This window comes from Triturus cristatus, chromosome 1_1 (genome assembly GCF_964204655.1).
Source record: "Triturus cristatus chromosome 1_1, aTriCri1.1, whole genome shotgun sequence".
Classification (NCBI taxonomy): Eukaryota; Metazoa; Chordata; class Amphibia; order Caudata; family Salamandridae; genus Triturus; species Triturus cristatus.
Genome location: NC_140579.1, coordinates 1,163,987,489 through 1,164,003,990, shown reverse-complemented (window position 1 = coordinate 1,164,003,990; position 16,502 = coordinate 1,163,987,489).

The following is a 16,502-nucleotide window of genomic DNA, read 5'->3' as shown; positions in this document are numbered from 1 at the left end:
AGAGGCAGAGAACCAGTTCAGCAGAGCTGCTGTAGAGCCAGAGAACCAGTTCAGAGGAGATTCTTTACAGCCATAGAACCAGGTCAGCAGAGCTGCTCTAGAGCCAGAGAACCAGGTCAGCAGAGCCTCTTTAGAGCCAGAGAACCAGGTCATCAGAACTGCTGTAGATTCAGAGAACCAGGTCAGCAGAGCTGCTGTAGAGCCAGAGAACTAGCTCAGCAGAGCTTCTTTAGAGCCACAGAACCAGGTCAGCAGAGCTGTTTTAGAGCCAGAGAACCACCAGGTCAGCAGAGCTGCTTCAGAGCCAGAAAACCAGGTCAGCAGAGCCGTTGTAGAGCCAGAGAACCAGGTCAGCAGAGCTGCTCAAGAGCCTAAGAACCAGGACAGCAGAGCTGCTCTACAGGCAGAGAACCAGGTCAGCAGAGCTGCTTTAGAGCTAGTGAACCATGCCAGCAGATCTGCTTTAGAGCCAGAGAACCAGGTTAGCAGAGCTACTCTAGAGCCAGAGAACCAGGTCAGCAGAGCTGCTTTAGAGCAACAGAACCAGGTCAGCAGAGCCATTGTAGAGCCAGAGAACCAGGTCAGCAGAGCTGCTTTAGAGCCACCGAACCAGGTCAGAAGAGCTGCTTTAGAGCCAGAGAACCAGGTCAGCAGAGCTGCTTTAGAGCCAGAGAAACCAGGTCAACAGAGCTGCTTTAGAGCCAAAGAACCAGGTCAGCATAGCTGCTTTAGAGTGAGAGAACCAGGTCAGCAGAGCTGCTCTAGAGCCAGAGAACCCGGTCAGCAGAGATTCTTCAAAGCCAGAGAACCCGGTCAGCAGAGCTGCTTTAGAGCCATAGCACCAGGTCAGCAGAGCTGCTTTGGAGCCAGAGAACCAGGTCAGCAGAGCTGCTTTAGAGCCAGAGAACCAGGTCAGCAGAGCTGCTCTAGAGCCTAAGACCCAGGTCAACAGAGCTGCTCTAGAGTCAGTGAACCAGGTCAGCAGAGCTGATGTAGAGCCAAAGAAACCAGGTCAGCACAGCTGCTCTAGAGCCTAAGAACCAGGTCAGCAGAGCTGCTCTAGAGGCAGAGAACCAGGTCAGCAGAGCTGCCGTAGAGCCAGAGAACTAGGTCAGAGGAGATTCTTTACAGCCATAGAACCAGGTCAGCAGAGCTGCTCTAGAGCCAGAGAACCAGGTCAGCAGAGCCTCTTTAGAGCCAGAGAACCAGGTCATCAGAGCTGCTGTAGAGCCAGAGAACTAGGTCAGCAGAGCTTCTTTAGAGCCACAGTACCAGGTCAGCAGAGCGATGTTTTAGAGCCAGAGAAACATCAGGTCAGCAGAGCTGCTTCAGAGCCAGAGAAGCAGGTCAGCAGAGCTGCTGTAACACCAGAGAACTAGGTCAGCAGAGCTTCTTTAGAGCCACAGAACCAGGTCAGCAGAGCTGTTTTAGAGCCAGAGAAACATCAGGTCAGCAGAGCTGCTTTAGAGCCATAGGACCAGGTCAGCAGAGCCATTGTAGAGCCAGAGAACCAGGTCAGCAGAGCTGCTCTAGAGCCTAAGATTCAGGACAGCAGAGCTGCTCTAGAGCCAGAGAACCAGGTCAGCAGAGCTGCTTTAGAGCCAGAGAATCAGGCCAGAAGATCTGCTTTAGAGCCAGAGAACCAGGTTAGCAGCGCTGCTCTAGAGCCAGAGAACCAGGTCAGCAGAGCTGCTTTAGAGCAACAGAACCATGTCAGCAGAGCCATTGTAGAGCCAGAGAACCAGGTCAGCAGATCTGCTTTAGAGCCATAGACTAGGTCAGAAGATCTGCTTTAGAGCCAGAGAAACAGGTCAGCAGAGCTGCTCTAGAGCCAGAGAAACTTGGTCTGCAGAGCTGCTTTAGAGCCAGAGAAACCAAGTCAACAGAGCTGCTTTAGAGTCAGAGAACCAGGTCAGCAGAGCTGCTTTAGAGGGAGAGAACCAGGTCAGCAGAGCTGCTCTAGAGCCAGAGAACCAGGTCAGCAGAGCAGCTTCAAAGCCAGAGAATCAGGTCAGCAGAGCTGCTTTAGAGCCATAGAACCAGGTCAGCAGAGCTGCTTTAGAGCCAGAGAACCAGGTCAGCAGAGCTGCTTTAGAGCCAGAGAAGCAGGTCAGCAGAGCTGCTCTAGAGCCTAAGACCCAGGTCAACAGAGCTGCTCTAGAGTCAGAGAACCAGGTCAGCAGAGCTGCTGTAGAGCCATAGACACCAGGTCAGCAGAGCTGCTCTAGAGCCTAAAAACCAGGTTAGCAGAGCTGCTCTAGAGGCTAAAAATCAGGTCAGCAGAGCTGCTTTAGAGCCAGAGAAGCAGGTCAGCAGAGCTGCTCTAGAGCCTAAGACCCAGGTCAACAGAGCTGCTCTAGAGTCAGAGAACCAGGTCAGCAGAGCTGCTCTAGAGCCTAAAAACCAGGTTAGCAGAGCTGCTCTAGAGGCAGAAAACCATGTCAGCAGAGCTGCCGTAGAGCCAGAGAACCAGGTCAGCAGAGCTGCTTTAAAGCCAGAGAACCATGTCAGCAGAGCTGCTTTAGAGTGAGAGAACCAGGTCAGCAGAGTTGCTTTAGAGTCAGAGAAACAGGTCAGCAGAGCTGCTTTAGAGCCAGAGAACCATGTCAGCAGAGCTGCTCTAGAGCCAGAGAACCAGGTCAGCAGAGCAGCTGTAGAGCCAGAGAAACCAGGTCAGCAGAGCTGCTATAGAGCCTAAGAACCAGGTCAGCAGAACTGCTCTTGAGGCAGAGAACCAGGACAGCATAGCTACTGTAGAGCCAGAGAATCCAGGTCAGCATTGCTGCTTTAAACAGAGAGAACCAAGTCAGCAGAGCTGCTTTAGAGCCAGAGAAGCAGGTCAGCAGAGCTGCTCTAGAGCCTAAGACCCAGGTTAGCAGAGCTGCTCTAGAGGCAGAAAACCATGTCAGCAGAGCTGCTTTAGACAGAGAGAACCAAGTCAGCAGACCTGCTTTAGAGCCAGAGAAGCAGGTCAGCAGAGCTGCTCTAGAGCCTAAGACCCAGGTCAACAGAGCTGCTCTAGAGTCAGAGAACCATGTCAGCAGAGCTGCTGTAGAGCCATAGACACCAGGTCAGCAGAGCTGCTCTAGAGCCTAAAAACCAGGTTAGCAGAGCTGCTCTAGAGGCAGAAAACCATGTCAGCAGAGCTGCTTTAGAGTGAGAGAACCAGGTCAGCAGAGTTGCTTTAGAGACAGAGAACCAGGTCAGCAGAGCTGCTTTAGAGCCATAGAACCAGGTCAGCAGAGCTGCTCTAGAGCCAGAGAACCAGGTCAGCAGAGTCGTTGTAGAGCCAGAGAACCAGGTCAACAGAGCTGCTCTAGAGCCAGAGAACCAGGTCAGCAGAGCAGCTGTAGAGCCAGAGAAACCAGGTCAGCAGAGCTGCTATAGAGCCTAAGAACCAGGTCAGCAGAACTGCTCTTGAGGCAGAGAACCAGGACAGCATAGCTACTGTAGAGCCAGAGAAACCAGGTCAGCATTGCTGCTTTAGACAGAGAGAACCAAGTCAGCAGAGCTGCTTTAGAGCCAGAGAACCAGGTCAGCAGAGCTGCTTTAGAGCCAGAGAACCAGGTCAACAGAGCTGCTCTAGAGCCAGAGAACCAGGTCAGCAGAGCTGCTCTATAGCCTAAGAACGAGGTCATCAGAGCTGCTCTAGAGACAGAGAACCAGTTCAGCAGAGCTGCTTTGGAGCCAGAGAACCAGGTCAGCAGAGCTGCTGTAGAGCCAGAGAAACCAGGTCAGCAGAGCTGCTTTAGAGCCAGAGAACCAGGTCAGCAGAGCCGTTGTACAGCCAGAGAACCAGGTCAGCAGAGCTGCTCTAGAGCCTATGATCCAGGACAGCAGAGCTGCTCTAGAGCCAGAGAACAAGGTCAGCAGATCTGCTCTAGAGCCAGAGAACCAGATCAGCAGAGCTGCTGTAGAGCCAGAGAACCAGGTCAGCAGAGCCGTTGTACAGCCAGAGAACCAGGTTAGCAGAGCTGCTCTAGAGCCAGAGAACCAGCTCAGCAGAGCTGCTCTAGAGCAACAGAACCAGGTCAGCAGAGCCATCATAGAGCCAGAGAACCAGGTCAGCAGAGCTGCTTTAGAGCCACCGAACCAGGTCAGAAGAGCTGCTTTAGAGCCAGAGAACCAGGTCAGCAGAGCTGCTTTAGAGCCAGAGAAACCAGGTCAGCAGAGCTGCTCTAGAGCCACAGAACCAGGTCAGCAGAGCTGCTTTAAAGCCAGAGAACCAGGTCAGCAGAGCTGCTTTAAAGCCATAGAACCAGGTCAGCAGAGCTGCTTTAGAGCCAGAGAACCAGGTCAGCAGAGCTGCTTTAGAGCCAGAGAACCAGGTCAGCAGAGCTGCTCTAGAGCCTAAGACCTAGGTCAACAGAGCTGGTCTTGAGTCAGAGAACCAGGTCAGCAGTGCTGCTGTAGAGCCATAGAAACCAGGTCAGCACAGCTGTTCTAGAGCCTAAGAACCAGGTCAGCAGAGCTGTTCTAGAGGCAGAGAACCAGGTCTGTAGAGCTGCTTTAGAGGGGGAGAACCAGGTCAGCAGAGCTGCTTTAGAGCCAGAGAACCGGGTCAGCAGAGCTGCTTTAGAGGGAGAGAACCAGGTCAGCAGAGTTGCTTTAGAGTCAGAGAACCAGGTCAGCAGAGCTGCTTTAGAGCCATAGAAACCAGGTCAGCAGAGCTGCTCTAGAGCCTAATAACCAGGTCAGCAGAGCTTCTCCAAAGCCAGAGAACCAGGTCAGCAGAGCTGCTTTAGAGCCATATAACCAGGTCAGCAGAGCTGCTTTAGAGCCAGAGAACCATGTCAGCAGAGCTGCTTTAGAGTCAGAGAACCAGGTCAGCAGAGCTGCTCTAGAGCCTAAGACCCAGGTCAACAGAGCTGCTCTAGAGTCAGAAAACCAGGTCAGCAGAGCTGCTTTAGAGCCATAGAAACCAGGTCAGCACAGCTGTTCTAGTGCCTAAGAACCAGGTCAGCAGAGCTGCTCTAAAGGCAGAGAACCAGGTCAGCAGAGCTGCCATAGAGACAGAGAAGCAGGTCAGCAGAGCTGCTTTAAAAGGAGAGAACCAGGTCAGCAGAGCTGCTTTAGAGGGGGAGAACCAGGTCAGCAGAGTTGCTTTAGAGTCAGAGAACCAGGTCAGCAGAGCTGCTTTAGAGCCATAGAAACCAGATCAGCAGAGCTGCTCTAGAGCCTAAGAACCAGGTCAGCAGAGCTGCTCTAAAGGCAGAGAACCAGGCCAGAAGAGCGCCCGTGGAGCCAGAGAAGCAGGTCAACAGAGCGGCTTTAGAGGGAGAGAACCAGGTCAGCAGAGCTGCTTTAGAGGGAGAGAACCAGGTCAGCAGATGTGCTTTAGAGCCAGAGAACCAGGTCAGCAGAGCTGCTTTAGAGCCAGAGAACCAGGTCAACAGAGCTGCTTTAGAGTCAGAGAACCAGGTCAGCAGAGCTGCTCTAGAGCCTAAGACCCAGGTCAACAGAGCTGCTCTAGAGTCAGAAAACCAGGTCAGCAGAGCTGCTTTAGAGCCATAGAAACCAGGTCAGCACAGCTGTTCTAGTGCCTAAGAACCAGGTCAGCAGAGCTGCTCTAAAGGCAGAGAACCAGGTCAGCAGAGCTGCCATAGAGACAGAGAAGCAGGTCAGCAGAGCTGCTTTAAAAGGAGAGAACCAGGTCAGCAGAGCTGCTTTAGAGGGGGAGAACCAGGTCAGCAGAGTTGCTTTAGAGTCAGAGAACCAGGTCAGCAGAGCTGCTTTAGAGCCATAGAAACCAGATCAGCAGAGCTGCTCTAGAGCCTAAGAACCAGGTCAGCAGAGCTGCTCTAAAGGCAGAGAACCAGGCCAGAAGAGCGCCCGTGGAGCCAGAGAAGCAGGTCAACAGAGCGGCTTTAGAGGGAGAGAACCAGGTCAGCAGAGCTGCTTTAGAGGGAGAGAACCAGGTCAGCAGATGTGCTTTAGAGCCAGAGAACCAGGTCAGCAGAGCTGCTTTAGAGCCAGAGAACCAGGTCAACAGAGCTGCTCTAGAGCCAGAGAACCAGGTCAGCAGAGCTGCTTTAGAGCCAGAGAACCAGGTTAGCAGAGCTGCTTTAGAGCCAGAGAACCAGCTCAGCAGAGCTGCTCTAGACCCAGAGAACCAGGTCAGCAGAGGTGCTCTCTAGCCTAAGAATCCGGTCAGCAGAGCCGCTCTAGAGGCAGAGAACCAGTTCAGCAGAGCTGCTGTAGAGCCAGGGAACTAGGTCAGAGGAGATTCTTTACAGCCATAGAACCAGGTCAGCAGAGCTGCTCTAGAGCCAGAGAACCAGGTCAGCAGAGCCTCTTTAGAGCCAGAGAACCAGGTCATCAGAGCTGCTGTAGAGCCAGAGAACTAGGTCAGCAGAGCTTCTTTAGAGCCACAGTACCAGGTCAGCAGAGCGATGTTTTAGAGCCAGAGAAACATCAGGTCAGCAGAGCTGCTTCAGAGCCAGAGAAGCAGGTCAGCAGAGCTGCTGTAACGCCAGAGAACTAGGTCAGCAGAGCTTCTTTAGAGCCACAGAACCAGGTCAGCAGAGCTGTTTTAGAGCCAGAGAAACATCAGGTCAGCAGAGCTGCTTTAGAGCCATAGGACCAGGTCAGCAGAGCCATTGTAGAGCCAGAGAACCAGGTCAGCAGAGCTGCTCTAGAGCCTAAGATTCAGGACAGCAGAGCTGCTCTAGAGCCAGAGAACCAGGTTAGCAGCGCTGCTCTAGAGCCAGAGAACCAGGTCAGCAGAGCTGCTTTAGAGCCATAGACCAGGTCAGAAGATCTGCTTTAGAGCCAGAAAAACAGGTCAGCAGAGCTGCTCTAGAGCCAGAGAAATTTGGTCTGCAGAGCTGCTTTAGAGCAAGAGAAACCAAGGCAACAGAGCTGTTTAGAGTCAGAGAACCAGGTCAGCAGAGCTGCTTTAGAGGGAGAGAACCAGGTCAGCAGAGCTGCTCTAGAGCCAGAGAACCAGGTCAGCAGAGCAGCTTCAAAGCCAGAGAATCAGGTCAGCAGAGCTGCTTTAGAGCCATAGAACCAGGTCAGCAGAGCTGCTTTAGAGCCAGAGAACCAGGTCAGCAGAGCTGCTTTAGAGCCAGAGAAGCAGGTCAGCAGAGCTGCTCTGGAGCCTAAGACCCAGGTCAACAGAGCTGCTCTAGAGTCAGAGAACCAGGTCAGCAGAGCTGCTGTAGAGCCATAGACACCAGGTCAGCAGAGCTGCTCTAGAGCCTAAAAACTAGGTTAGCAGAGCTGCTCTAGAGGCTGAAAATCAGGTCAGCAGAGCTGCTTTAGAGCCAGAGAAGCAGGTCAGCAGAGCTGCTCTAGAGCCTAAAACCCAGGTCAACAGAGCTGCTCTAGAGTCAGAGAACCATGTCAGCAGAGCTGCTGTAGAGCCATAGACACCAGGTCAGCACAGCTGCTCTAGAGCCTAAAAACCAGGTTAGCAGAGCTGCTCTAGAGGCAGAAAACCATGTCAGCAGAGCTGCCGTAGAGCCAGAGAACCAGGTCAGCAGAGCTGCTTTAAAGCCAGAGAACCATGTCAGCAGAGCTGCTTTAGAGTGAGAGAACCAGGTCAGCAGAGTTGCTTTAGAGTCAGAGAACCAGGTCAGCAGAGCTGCTTTAGAGCCAGAGAACCATGTCAGCAGAGCTGCTTTAGAGTGAGAGAACCAGGTCAGCAGAGTTGCTTTAGAGCCAGAGAACCAGGTCAGCAGAGCTGTTTTAGAGCCAGAAAACCACCAGGTCAGCAGAGCTGCTTTAGAGCCAGAGAACCAGGTCAGCGGAGCCGTTGTAGAGCCAGAGAACCAGGTCAGCAAAGCTGCTCTAGAGCCTAAGAACCAGGACAGCAGAGCTGCTCTACAGGCAGAGAACCAGGTCAGCAGAGCTGCTTTAGAGCTAGTGAACCATGCCAGCAGATCTGCTTTAGAGCCAGAGAACCAGGTTAGCAGAGCTACTCTAGAGCCAGAGAACCAGGTCAGCAGAGCTGCTTTAGAGCAACAGAACCAGGTCAGCAGAGCCATTGTAGAGCCAGAGAACCAGGTCAGCAGAGCTGCTTTAGAGCCACCGAACCAGGTCAGAAGAGCTGCTTTAGAGCCAGAGAACCAGGTCAGCAGAGCTGCTTTAGAGCCAGAGAAACCAGGTCAACAGAGCTGCTTTAGAGCCAAAGAACCAGGTCAGCATAGCTGCTTTAGAGTGAGAGAACCAGGTCAGCAGAGCTGCTCTAGAGCCAGAGAACCCGGTCAGCAGAGATTCTTCAAAGCCAGAGAACCCGGTCAGCAGAGCTGCTTTAGAGCCATAGCACCAGGTCAGCAGAGCTGCTTTGGAGCCAGAGAACCAGGTCAGCAGAGCTGCTTTAGAGCCAGAGAACCAGGTCAGCAGAGCTGCTCTAGAGCCTAAGACCCAGGTCAACAGAGCTGCTCTAGAGTCAGTGAACCAGGTCAGCAGAGCTGATGTAGAGCCAAAGAAACCAGGTCAGCACAGCTGCTCTAGAGCCTAAGAACCAGGTCAGCAGAGCTGCTCTAGAGGCAGAGAACCAGGTCAGCAGAGCTGCCGTAGAGCCAGAGAACCAGGTCAATAGAGCTGCTTTAGAGGGAGAGAACCAGGTCGGCAGAGCTGCTTTAGAGGGGGAGAATCAGGTCAGCAGAGCTGCTTTAGAGCCAGAGAACCAGGTCAGCAGAACTTCTTTAGAGGGAGAGAACCAGGTCAGCAGAGTTGCTTTAGAGTCAGAGAAACAGGTCAGCAGAGCTGCTTTAAAGCCATAGAAACCAGGTCAGCAGAGCTGCTCTAAAGGCAGAGAACCAGGTCAGCAGAGTCGTTATAGAGCCAGAGAACCAAGTCAGCAGAGCTGCTCTAGAGCCTAAGAACCAGGCCAGCAGGGCTGCTCTACAGCCAGAGAACAAGGTCAGCAGAGCTGCTTTAGAGCCAGAGAACCATGTCAGCAGAGCCGCTTTACAGCCATAGAACCAGGTCAGCAGAGCTGCTTTAGAGCCAGAGAACCAGGTCAGCAGAACTGTTTGAGAACCAGGTCAGCAGAGGTGCTTTAGAGCCAGAGAACCAGGTCAGCAGAGCTGCTCTCTAGCCTAAGAATCAGGTCAGCAGAGCCGCTCTAGAGGCAGAGAACCAGTTCAGCAGAGCTGCTGTAGAGCCAGGGAACTAGGTCAGAGGAGATTCTTTACAGCCATAGAACCAGGTATGCAGAGCTGCTCTAGAGCCAGAGAACCAGGTCAGCAGAGCCTCTTTAGAGCCAGAGAACCAGGTCATCAGAGCTGCTGTAGAGCCAGAGAACTAGGTCAGCAGAGCTTCTTTAGAGCCACAGTACCAGGTCAGCAGAGCGATGTTTTAGAGCCAGAGAAACATCAGGTCAGCAGAGCTGCTTCAGAGCCAGAGAAGCAGGTCAGCAGAGCTGCTGTAACGCCAGAGAACTAGGTCAGCAGAGCTTCTTTAGAGCCACAGAACCAGGTCAGCAGAGCTGTTTTAGAGCCAGAGAAACATCAGGTCAGCAGAGCTGCTTTAGAGCCAGAGAACCAGGTCAGCAGAGCCATTGTAGAGCCAGAGAAACCAGGTCAGCAGAGCTGCTCTTGAGGCAGAGAACCAGGACAGCAGAGCTGCTGTAGAGCCAGAGAAACCAGGTCAGCATTGCTGCTTTAGACAGAGAGAACCAAGTCAGCAGAGCTGCTTTAGAGCCAGAGAACCAGGTCAGCAGAGCTGCTTTAGAGCCAGAGAACCAAGTCAACAGAGCTTCTCTAGAGCCAGAGAACCAGGTTAGCAGACCTGCTTTAGAGGGAGAGAAGCAGGTCAGCAGAGCTGCTTTAGCGCCAGAGACACCTGGTCAGCAGAGCTGCTTTAGTGCCAGAGAACCAGGTCAGCAGAGCTACTTTAGAGGGAGAGAACCAGGTCAGCTGACCTGCTCTAGAGCCCGAGAACCAGGTCAGAAGAGCTGTTTCAAAGCCACAGAACCAGGTCAGCAGAGCAGCTTTAGAGCCATAGAACCAGGTCAGCAGAGCTGCTTTAGAGCCATAGAACCAGGTCAGCAGTGCTGATTTAGAGCCAGAGAACCAGGTCAGCAGAGCTGCCTCACAGCCATACAACCAGGTCAGCAGAGCTGCTCTAGAGCCTAAGACCCAGGTCAACAGAGCGGCTCTAGAGCCAGAGAACCAGGTCAGCAGAGCTGCTGTAGAGCCATAGAAACCAGGTCAGCAGAGCTGTTCTAAAGCCTAAGAACCAGGTCAGCAGAGCTGCTTTAGAGTCAGAGAACCAGGTCAGTAGAGCTGCTTTAGAGCCAGAGAACAAGGTCAGCAGAGCTGCTCTCGAGCCTAAGATCCAGGTCGGCAGAGCTGCTCTAGAGGCAGAGAACCAGTTCAGCAGAGCTGCTGTAGAGCCAGAGAACCAGTTCAGAGGAGATTCTTTACAGCCATAGAACCAGGTCAGCAGAGCTGCTCTAGAGCCAGAGAACCAGGTCAGCAGAGCCTCTTTAGAGCCAGAGAACCAGGTCATCAGAACTGCTGTAGATTCAGAGAACCAGGTCAGCAGAGCTGCTGTAGAGCCAGAGAACTAGCTCAGCAGAGCTTCTTTAGAGCCACAGAACCAGGTCAGCAGAGCTGTTTTAGAGCCAGAGAACCACCAGGTCAGCAGAGCTGCTTCAGAGCCAGAGAACCAGGTCAGCAGAGCTGCTGTAGAGCCAGAGAACTAGGTCAGCAGAGCTTCTTTAGAACCACAGAACCAGTTCAGCAGAGCTGTTTTAGAGCCAGAGAAACATCAGGTTAGCAGAGCTGCTCTAGAGCCAGAGAACCAGGTCAGCAGAGCTGCTTTAGAGCAACAGAACCAGGTCAGCAGAGCCGTTGTAGAGCCAGAGAACCAGGTCAGCAGAGCTGCTCTAGAGCCTAAGAACCAGGACAGCAGAGCTGCTCTACAGGCAGAGAACCAGGTCAGCAGAGCTGCTTTAGAGCTAGTGAACCATGCCAGCAGATCTGCTTTAGAGCCAGAGAACCAGGTTAGCAGAGCTACTCTAGAGCCAGAGAACCAGGTCAGCAGAGCTGCTTTAGAGCAACAGAACCAGGTCAGCAGAGCCATTGTAGAGCCAGAGAACCAGGTCAGCAGAGCTGCTTTAGAGCCACCGAACCAGGTCAGAAGAGCTGCTTTAGAGCCAGAGAACCAGGTCAGCAGAGCTGCTTTAGAGCCAGAGAAACCAGGTCAACAGAGCTGCTTTAGAGCCAAAGAACCAGGTCAGCATAGCTGCTTTAGAGTGAGAGAACCAGGTCAGCAGAGCTGCTCTAGAGCCAGAGAACCCGGTCAGCAGAGATTCTTCAAAGCCAGAGAACCCGGTCAGCAGAGCTGCTTTAGAGCCATAGCACCAGGTCAGCAGAGCTGCTTTGGAGCCAGAGAACCAGGTCAGCAGAGCTGCTTTAGAGCCAGAGAACCAGGTCAGCAGAGCTGCTCTAGAGCCTAAGACCCAGGTCAACAGAGCTGCTCTAGAGTCAGTGAACCAGGTCAGCAGAGCTGATGTAGAGCCAAAGAAACCAGGTCAGCACAGCTGCTCTAGAGCCTAAGAACCAGGTCAGCAGAGCTGCTCTAGAGGCAGAGAACCAGGTCAGCAGAGCTGCCGTAGAGCCAGAGAACCAGGTCAGCAGAGCTCCTTTAGAGGGAGAGAACCAGGTCGGCAGAGCTGCTTTTGAGGGGGAGAATCAGGTCAGCAGAGCTGCTTTAGAGCCAGAGAACCAGGTCAGCAGAGTTGCTTTAGAGTCAGAGAAACAGGTCAGCAGAGCTGCTTTAAAGCCATAGAAACCAGGTCAGCAGAGCTGCTCTAAAGGCAGAGAACCAGGTCAGCAGAGTCGTTATAGAGCCAGAGAACCAAGTCAGCAGAGCTGCTCTAGAGCCTAAGAACCAGGCCAGCAGGGCTGCTCTACAGCCAGAGAACAAGGTCAGCAGAGCTGCTTTAGAGCCAGAGAACCATGTCAGCAGAGCCGCTTTACAGCCATAGAACCAGGTCAGCAGAGCTGCTTTAGAGCCAGAGAACCAGGTCAGCAGAACTGTTTGAGAACCAGGTCAGCAGAGGTGCTTTAGAGCCAGAGAACCAGGTCAGCAGAGCTGCTCTCTAGCCTAAGAATCACGTCAGCAGAGCCGCTCTAGAGGCAGAGAACCAGTTCAGCAGAGCTGCTGTAGAGCCAGGGAACTAGGTCAGAGGAGATTCTTTACAGCCATAGAACCAGGTCAGCAGAGCTGCTCTAGAGCCAGAGAACCAGGTCAGCAGAGCCTCTTTAGAGCCAGAGAACCAGGTCATCAGAGCTGCTGTAGAGCCAGAGAACTAGGTCAGCAGAGCTTCTTTAGAGCCACAGAACCAGGTCAGCAGAGCTGTTTTAGAGTCAGAGAAACATCAGGTCAGCAGAGCTGCTTTAGAGCCAGAGAACCAGGTCAGCAGAGCCATTGTAGAGCCAGAGAAACCAGGTCAGCAGAGCTGCTCTTGAGGCAGAGAACCAGGACAGCAGAGCTGCTGTAGAGCCAGAGAAACCAGGTCAGCATTGCTGCTTTAGACAGAGAGAACCAAGTCAGCAGAGCTGCTTTAGAGCCAGAGAACCAGGTCAGCAGAGCTGCTTTAGAGCCAGAGAACCAGGTCAACAGAGCTTCTCTAGAGCCAGAGAACCAGGTTAGCAGACCTGCTTTAGAGGGAGAGAAGCAGGTCAGCAGAGCTGCTTTAGAGCCAGAGACACCTGGTCAGCAGAGCTGCTTTAGTGCCAGAGAACCAGGTCAGCAGAGCTACTTTAGAGGGAGAGAACCAGGTCAGCTGACCTGCTCTAGAGCCCAAGAACCAGGTCAGAAGAGCTGTTTCAAAGCCACAGAACCAGGTCAGCAGAGCAGCTTTAGAGCCATAGAACCAGGTCAGCAGAGCTGCTTTAGAGCCATAGAACCAGGTCAGCAGTGCTGATTTAGAGCCAGAGAACAAGGTCAGCAGAGCTGCCTCACAGCCATACAACCAGGTCAGCAGAGCTGCTCTAGAGCCTAAGACCCAGGTCAACAGAGCGGCTCTAGAGCCAGAGAACCAGGTCAGCAGAGCTGCTGTAGAGCCATAGAAACCAGGTCAGCAGAGCTGTTCTAAAGCCTAAGAACCAGGTCAGCAGAGCTGCTTTAGAGTCAGAGAACCAGGTCAGTAGAGCTGCTTTAGAGCCAGAGAACAAGGTCAGCAGAGCTGCTCTCGAGCCTAAGATCCAGGTCGGCAGAGCTGCTCTAGAGGCAGAGAACCAGTTCAGCAGAGCTGCTGTAGAGCCAGAGAACCAGTTCAGAGGAGATTCTTTACAGCCATAGAACCAGGTCAGCAGAGCTGCTCTAGAGCCAGAGAACCAGGTCAGCAGAGCCTCTTTAGAGACAGAGAACCAGGTCATCAGAACGGCTGTAGATTCAGAGAACCAGGTCAGCAGAGCTGCTGTAGAGCCAGAGAACTAGCTCAGCAGAGCTTCTTTAGAGCCACAGAACCAGGTCAGCAGAGCTGTTTCAGAGCCAGAGAACCACCAGGTCAGCAGAGCTGCTTCAGAGCCAGACAGAGAACCAGGTCAGCAGAGCCGTTGTAGAGCCAGAGAACCAGGTCAGCAGAGCTGCTCTAGAGCCTAAGAACCAGGACAGCAGAGCTGCTCTACAGGCAGAGAACCAGGTCAGCAGAGCTGCTTTAGAGCTAGTGAACCATGCCAGCAGATCTGCTTTAGAGCCAGAGAACCAGGTTAGCAGAGCTACTCTAGAGCCAGAGAACCAGGTCAGCAGAGCTGCTTTAGAGCAACAGAACCAGGTCAGCAGAGCCATTGTAGAGCCAGAGAACCAGGTCAGCAGAGCTGCTTTAGAGCCACCGAACCAGGTCAGAAGAGCTGCTTTAGAGCCAGAGAACCAGGTCAGCAGAGCTGCTTTAGAGCCAGAGAAACCAGGTCAACAGAGCTGCTTTAGAGCCAAAGAACCAGGTCAGCATAGCTGCTTTAGAGTGAGAGAACCAGGTCAGCAGAGCTGCTCTAGAGCCAGAGAACCCGGTCAGCAGAGATTCTTCAAAGCCAGAGAACCCGGTCAGCAGAGCTGCTTTAGAGCCATAGCACCAGGTCAGCAGAGCTGCTTTGGAGCCAGAGAACCAGGTCAGCAGAGCTGCTTTAGAGCCAGAGAACCAGGTCAGCAGAGCTGCTCTAGAGCCTAAGACCCAGGTCAACAGAGCTGCTCTAGAGTCAGTGAACCAGGTCAGCAGAGCTGATGTAGAGCCAAAGAAACCAGGTCAGCACAGCTGCTCTAGAGCCTAAGAACCAGGTCAGCAGAGCTGCTCTAGAGGCAGAGAACCAGGTCAGCAGAGCTGCCGTAGAGCCAGAGAACCAGGTCAGCAGAGCTGCTTTAGAGGGAGAGAACCAGGTCGGCAGAGCTGCTTTTGAGGGGGAGAATCAGGTCAGCAGAGCTGCTTTAGAGCCAGAGAACCAGGTCAGCAGAGTTGCTTTAAAGTCAGAGAAACAGGTCAGTAGAGCTGCTTTAAAGCCATAGAAACCAGGTCAGCAGAGCTGCTCTAAAGGCAGAGAACCAGGTCAGCAGAGTCGTTATAGAGCCAGAGAACCAAGTCAGCAGAGCTGCTCTAGAGCCTAAGAACCAGGCCAGCAGGGCTGCTCTACAGCCAGAGAACAAGGTCAGCAGAGCTGCTTTAGAGCCAGAGAACCATGTCAGCAGAGCCGCTTTACAGCCATAGAACCAGGTCAGCAGAGCTGCTTTAGAGCCAGAGAACCAGGTCAGCAGAACTGTTTGAGAACCAGGTCAGCAGAGGTGCTTTAGAGCCAGAGAACCAGGTCAGCAGAGCTGCTCTCTAGCCTAAGAATCAGGTCAGCAGAGCCGCTCTAGAGGCAGAGAACCAGTTCAGCAGAGCTGCTGTAGAGCCAGGGAACTAGGTCAGAGGAGATTCTTTACAGCCATAGAACCAGGTCAGCAGAGCTGCTCTAGAGCCAGAGAACCAGGTCAGCAGAGCCTCTTTAGAGCCAGAGAACCAGGTCATCAGAGCTGCTGTAGAGCCAGAGAACTAGGTCAGCAGAGCTTCTTTAGAGCCACAGTACCAGGTCAGCAGAGCGATGTTTTAGAGCCAGAGAAACATCAGGTCAGCAGAGCTGCTTCAGAGCCAGAGAAGCAGGTCAGCAGAGCTGCTGTAACGCCAGAGAACTAGGTCAGCAGAGCTTCTTTAGAGCCACAGAACCAGGTCAGCAGAGCTGTTTTAGAGCCAGAGAAACATCAGGTCAGCAGAGCTGCTTTAGAGCCATAGGACCAGGTCAGCAGAGCCATTGTAGAGCCAGAGAACCAGGTCAGCAGAGCTGCTCTAGAGCCTAAGATTCAGGACAGCAGAGCTGCTCTAGAGCCAGAGAACCAGGTCAGCAGAGCTGCTTTAGAGCCAGAGAATCAGGCCAGAAGATCTGCTTTAGAGCCAGAGAACCAGGTTAGCAGCGCTGCTCTAGAGCCAGAGAACCAGGTCAGCAGAGCTGCTTTAGAGCAACAGAACCATGTCAGCAGAGCCATTGTAGAGCCAGAGAACCAGGTCAGCAGATCTGCTTTAGAGCCATAGACTAGGTCAGAAGATCTGCTTTAGAGCCAGAGAAACAGGTCAGCAGAGCTGCTCTAGAGCCAGAGAAACTTGGTCTGCAGAGCTGCTTTAGAGCCAGAGAAACCAAGTCAACAGAGCTGCTTTAGAGTCAGAGAACCAGGTCAGCAGAGCTGCTTTAGAGGGAGAGAACCAGGTCAGCAGAGCTGCTCTAGAGCCAGAGAACCAGGTCAGCAGAGCAGCTTCAAAGCCAGAGAATCAGGTCAGCAGAGCTGCTTTAGAGCCATAGAACCAGGTCAGCAGAGCTGCTTTAGAGCCAGAGAACCAGGTCAGCAGAGCTGCTTTAGAGCCAGAGAAGCAGGTCAGCAGAGCTGCTCTAGAGCCTAAGACCCAGGTCAACAGAGCTGCTCTAGAGTCAGAGAACCAGGTCAGCAGAGCTGCTGTAGAGCCATAGACACCAGGTCAGCAGAGCTGCTCTAGAGCCTAAAAAACAGGTTAGCAGAGCTGCTCTAGAGGCTAAAAATCAGGTCAGCAGAGCTGCTTTAGAGCCAGAGAAGCAGGTCAGCAGAGCTGCTCTAGAGCCTAAGACCCAGGTCAACAGAGCTGCTCTAGAGTCAGAGAACCATGTCAGCAGAGCTGCTGTAGAGCCATAGACACCAGGTCAGCAGAGCTGCTCTAGAGCCTAAAAACCAGGTTAGCAGAGCTGCTCTAGAGGCAGAAAACCATGTCAGCAGAGCTGCCGTAGAGCCAGAGAACCAGGTCAGCAGAGCTGCTTTAAAGCCAGAGAACCATGTCAGCAGAGCTGCTTTAGAGTGAGAGAACCAGGTCAGCAGAGTTGCTTTAGAGTCGGAGAAACAGGTCAGCAGAGCTGCTTTAGAGCCAGAGAACCATGTCAGCAGAGCTGCTCTAGAGCCAGAGAACCAGGTCAGCAGAGCAGCTGTAGAGCCAGAGAAACCAGGTCAGCAGAGCTGCTATAGAGCCTAAGAACCAGGTCAGCAGAACTGCT